Source organism: Crocuta crocuta, unplaced genomic scaffold (genome assembly GCF_008692635.1).
Source record: "Crocuta crocuta isolate KB4526 unplaced genomic scaffold, BGI_CrCroc_1.0 scaffold260, whole genome shotgun sequence".
Lineage (NCBI taxonomy): Eukaryota > Metazoa > Chordata > Mammalia > Carnivora > Hyaenidae > Crocuta > Crocuta crocuta.
Window position 1 is genome coordinate 5,174,458 of NW_027527525.1, and position 6,000 is coordinate 5,180,457.

Below are 6,000 nucleotides of genomic sequence, written 5' to 3' on the forward strand. Positions count from 1 at the left end.
GAAGAACAAATATCAACTGTGCAAATTTCAGAACTGACTCTATTTTTGTTTTTTGGTGTCTTCTCTTCCTTTTCCGTCTCAATAACGGGTTTTGGCAGGTCCTGGTCTGCTGGCCCCAAGCTGGGAATCTGGGGTTGGGTCACTAAACCCTTGACAAAGGGACTCTTACCTCTCTCTTGCGCACCTGCCTCCCTCCTTCTTTTTCCAACCCCCACATTTGCAGCTAGAGGAGGATGCCCAGAAAATGGTTCTGCCTTTGACAAGCTCTCTTATTTATTGACTTCTGCCAAGGCTTGGTCACAAAGAACTTGTCCACCATTTCCCTCCGTTTGGTGGCGGAACTATAACAATAGGGGAGAAGACTGGCCCAGCGGTCAGAGAGCTTTACTCCGCTTTTGGAATTGCTGGGACCTGATGTCAGTTGCAACCGTTTGCCACTGCTACAGATGTTTTTTATTAAAAAAAACAAAGCACCACTGAGGCCGAGAGGGACACAGATTGGTGTTAATGAGGCATGAGGTTGTTGCTAGGCATCTTCTTCCTTAAGCGAGGTGATGGCAACGATAGCGGAGCTGCGTCTTGCACGGGGCCTGGGTACAGACTGTGCAAAGAGTAGTCCCTTCGCATCTCATGCAGGGCACGCTGGCTTTGTGTGTCCCTGGAGTCGTGGGGTATGTTGTGCTAGGCAGTTCCAAACCACATGTGCCACGGGGAGTCGCTCTCTTTGAGAGGCACCTGGGCATTGATTCCATTTCATTCTCATTCTGGATATAGTTTATTGAACAGTGTGGAGTGAGAACCTTATACCCTATTTAAATTGTCTTTCTTTTTTTCTTTTTTTTTTCTTTTTTTTTTTGCCTTCCCCTCCGCCCCTTGAATGGCCACATGCTTCAGTTAATGGTGAGGAAGGCGCAGTTCCGGTGTACATAGGTCATATTGTAAGAGGTAATATAAGCACATTTAAGTGAATCACATAATTTTGGGTTGTAATGGCTTTAGAATCACTTGTGTTTGAGGGTCTTTATTTTGAGCCATGAATGTACAAGTCATGAATGTACATCAGACCAGCTTAAATTCCCACGACTTTTTTTTTTTTCTTTTCATACGTGGGCTTTTTCCATCAGAGCTAGGCTTATCCCCCAATAAAGTTTTTTGAAGCCTGTGGTGTTTTGCAGTTTCTTATTTTCTGTTTTTATTCTCAAAGCAGACCGCTAGGCCTAGGAGCGGTGTTGAGTGGCTTGCCGTGCTTGGGGTCAGCTATAGAAAGGCTTTGAGCATTTTGATTGGTTTCTTCTCAGGAAGTACTGTGCTCTCACAGTGTGACTGTGCTTTGCCCCACCCTTCAACAGTGACACTAGGAAGTGGGGACTTGAAAGTGGCTCGTTTTTATTGAAAGCTCGTTTGTGTGTGTACCTCTGCATATTTAATTTATATGATAAAATAGGAGGCGGAGAGACTCAGAACCTGATCTGTCATGTGTTTGTGCTGTTGACCTGTGGCCACAATAAAATTTACTTGTAAACTTTTAGAAGCCGTTATTCCTGTTACATCGCATGTGCTCGTACAGGAGTGGACACTCATTGTAAGTGCAAGAAGATTCTCATGAGGAGTGAGCTCGAAGCTCTTATATACGCTCCCTTAGCAGTTCAGCTGCTGGAGAGCAGGGCTTTTGGTAAAGGTTACAAGTATGCTTTAGAATACCTTCATTCAAGGCAAAATCTTCATTAGATTCTTCTTCAACACATTTAAGAAGCTGGTAATTTTATGAATCTTGTCTGGATTACCTATCTTTTTGGAATAATTTCGGCCAAACTGTTTGAGATTTGATTTGGCCAGGCAGGATGTGACTGTGCATTCTCTTTATGAGTGGGAAAAAAAAATCCTTATTTTGTATAGAGAACTTCCCCTTTTGTAACTAATTCTTTTTATCGGTAAAAATTGTAAATTAAAATGTACACCTTGACGGTCGTCTGTCTGAAGTTTCCATGTGCCTACCTTGCTGCCTCTTCCAGACACCACATCGTTTGTGTGACCAGGCATCTCTCGGGCCTTTGTTTCGAGAACAGCGCTGCAGCGTATCTTAGGACCCACTTCTGCCCACGTTGGGGACTGGCTGTAGGATTCATTCCCGGAAGCACAATTTCTGGGTGTCGGTTTGAATGAAGCAGTGTGCTTCCGAACATGGGCTTGGGAGCCCTCCCCAGTAGTGAGCGGTGTGTGCCTTACGGCACTTCTGTAGGCTGGAGGCCTGACTCCTGGAACCCTCCAGGATTCACCAGGTGAGAACCTCGGGCCTGGAAGGCAGAGGCCATGACATTATTGAGCCTTTTTTTCTTGAGTGTGAACCACCCAGGTTTGTATCCCAGGCCTTTTAGGCCCTCTTCATTCATCACAAGGTGGGGTGACAGGAAGGAGGTGAGCTGCATCCCTCTTCTGGCATTGGAGAAATACCAGAAAGCTTACTTAGAAAGGAATGATCCAGCTTTAAACAAAATTTTTATTTTTATTTTTTTAAATATTCTTTAAATTTTTTTTTAATTTTTAATGTTTTATTTATCTCTGAGAGACAGAGTGGCAGCGTAAGCAGGGGAGGGTGAGAGAGAGGGGGAGACAAATAATCTGAAACAGGCTCCAGGCTCTAAGCTAGCTGTCAGCACATAGCCTGACACGGGGCTCGAACGCACGAACCGTGAGATCATGACCTGAGCCGAAGTCAGACGCTTAACCGACTGAGCCACCCAGGCGTCCCCTTTAAAAATTTTTTTTAATGTTTTATTTGTTTCTGAGAGAGAGAAGGAGACACAGAATCCAAAGCAGGCTCCAGGCTCTGAGCTAGCTGTCAGCACAGAGCCCGACGTGGGGCTCAAACCCACAAACTGTGAGATCACGACCTGAGCCGAAGTCCGATGCTTAACTGACTGAGCCACCCAGGTACCCCTAAACAAACAAACAAAAAATTAATGTTTATTCATTTTTGAGAGACAGAGCAAGCAGGGGTGGGGCAGAGAGAGAGGGAGACACAATCCAAAGCAGGCTCCAGGCTCTGAGCTAGCTGTCAGCACAGAGCCCCACTCGAGGCTTGAACCCATGAACTGTGAGATCATGACCTGAGCCAAAGTCAGATGCTTAACTGACTGAGCCACCCAGGCGTCCCCTTTTTAAATTTTTGTAAATGTTTTATTTGTTTCTGAGAGAGAGAGAGATAGTGTGAGCAGGGGAGGGTCAGAGAGAGAGGGAGACACAGAATCCAAAGCAGTCTCCAGGCTCTGAGCTAGCTGTCAGCACAGAGCCCGACGCGGGGCTCGAACCCACGAACTGTGAGATCATGACCTGAGCCAAAGTCGGATGCTTAACTTACTGAGCCACCCAGGTACCCCTAAACAAAAAAAATTTTTTAAACGTTTATTCATTTTTGAGAGACATAGCAAGCAGGGGTGGGGCAGAGAGAGGGAGACACGGGATCTGAAACAGGCTCCAGGCTCTGAGCTGTCAGCACAGGGCCTGACATGTGGCTCGAACTCACAGACCATCAGATCATGAACCTGAGCCAAAGTCAGATGCTTAATCGACTGAGCCACCCAGGTGCCCTTGATCCTGCTTATCTCTGGGCGGGGACAGCATATCGCCAGTATCCCCATGTTCTGAGCTGCTTTGAGGAACACTGACCGAACAGGTGACGTTAGTTGCCAACCCTTCATTCATTACAACTCTTTTTCTGAGGTCCTTCCCCTTTAAACATTTTCAGCATTAACTTCATAAGAAAGCTTAACCTTGGGAAACATGTAATCCTCTCTGTGTGGACTTTACACTGTTAGTACCTCCAAAGGCTGGGCTGAGAAAGCATGTGCCTTCCTGGCTGTCTACTTGTTTGCTTTCCACTCGGGCTCCGGTGATCATAGTTGGGGTTTAAGGGAGAGTATCATGTCATATAATTCCTTACATGTATGGCAACAACCCAGAATGATTTTCCATGTTCCGCGCCCCTACCCCCCCGCTCCAGTAGGGTAGAACCCTATTTTCAGCAGCACAACTGGGTACTGAATGTGACTGGTACTTTCCGGATCATTTAATGTAAGCCTCCAACCTATGGTTTCCAGTCTGGCTGTAGTGGAGACTCATTTGGGATTTTTAAGGATGCAGATTTCTTGCATCGCTTCCATTCTGCATGTTTTTAAAGTTCCCAATGATTCTGCTATTCAGCTGGGTCTGGGAACCACTTTGTGAAATAGGTAGCATTATTCCCACTTCTCAGGTAAGGAAACTTAACACTCAGGGTGGTTAAGGCATTTAAGACCAAGCAGCTACAAGGCATCAAAAACAAGATACTTATAGATATATAATTACATTTATAGATATTTCATGATATAGATATTATATAAATATAATTATATTTATAGATATATAGATATATAATTACAAATATATATGTAAATGTAAAGTCTGCATATATATTATGAAAACTAGGTGTCTATTGAGTAGTGCTTGGGCAGATGCCCTTAGGACCAGCTGTCTGTCTTCAGGGGGTGCTCTCTCTACTGGGATGGGTAATGAATTGGGTAGGAGTTTGGCCTGTTCAGGGAGAGAGCTGATGGCCCGGTCTCCTGGGAGTCTTAAAGGACTCCTTGTTCATACAGCGGAATCCTAGTTCCCTGAAAGAGGATAGGAGAAGAGGTTGGCGATCCTGGGAAGACTGGATTCAAAACTGAGATACTTTTAAAAAGCAGCGAAGCGGCTTCTATCTATAATGGCTAATTATCTGCTAATGGGTGGGATCCTAGTGATCGGGGCAAAAGGAGACTCCGTATAGACTGAAGGTGGGCGAGAACACTGGAAGATTAATTGAAGGTATGAATTCAGCTTTCTTCCCCTGAGGAATCCCCCTGTGGCCGGTACAAGTGCACGGGCACTTAGAAAGGAGGAGAGGCCCCTGCCAGGTCACCAGGGCCAGAAGGACCAGCAGGGAGTGCAGAACTGGATTCAAGTGCAAGGCTTCAGGATGGCTCAGGAAATGTTTATTAAGCTCAAGCTGTCATTGGAAGCCTTCATCCAACCTAGATGAATTTGATCCCTCTCTCTTCTCTGTCATCGTGTTGGCCTTTTCCTGAGCGCTGGCACTGATACACTGAGTGTCCTTGTTAATTAAGGGCGATCACAGCTTAAAGGAGACTTTAGATTTTGGTCGAAACTGTCCTGAAACCGAGGTCGCAAACCCGGCTCTGAGGATGCGCGATGCATTGGTCACCACAGCATGCCCTCAACGCCTGCAGGTGCCCAGATGGCTTACTGGAGGGGAGGGGTTGGGACTTGGCCTGATCACTTCCATCAGTTTGGCTTCTTTGATTACGGGGACCCAAAAAGGACTCTGGTTAACTTCAGCAAAAGAGAACTTACTGGAAGCATACATAGTACCTCACAGATTCCAAGGAGCCACGGAGACGCTGGACATAGAAGGGGTACCGGGGATTCAAGAAGCAGGAACTAAACTTAACCGCAGCTGCTGGGCTACGCCAGCTCCACTTTTGATTCTATGCTCGTGTTTCTCCTTTTAGGGTTCGACTCCCAAGTCTTACTGGCCTAGCTTAGCCCTGTGAGTCTCTTGTGACAAAGAATTGAGGGAAAAACATTTGACTCACAGTCCCATTCAGACTCTGCAATGGGGGAGAAGTAGTTACTTAAAAGCAAATCAAAGTGCTCTTGCTTCACAAGAAGGGGAAAGTAGATGCTGGATGTGCCTCAAAAGCCCCAGTTGGCCCACGAGCGCATATATACCATGTATGCCCTTTAGGAGGGGCCTCTGGCTTTGCCTCATTCCAACCCAGGAACGAGACTCTATATTCTCTCAACTCCCCCCGCAAGTGTGTCTCCAGAGCATTTAGCAAGCAGTGAGGATTTTGCTGAAGATTTGGGGAAAAGAAGGTGGAAGGATTGGCATTGAACATCACAGGGATAAGTGACTGCCCACACTCCTTGAGAGGAGAGACTGTGTGCACACTGTCACAT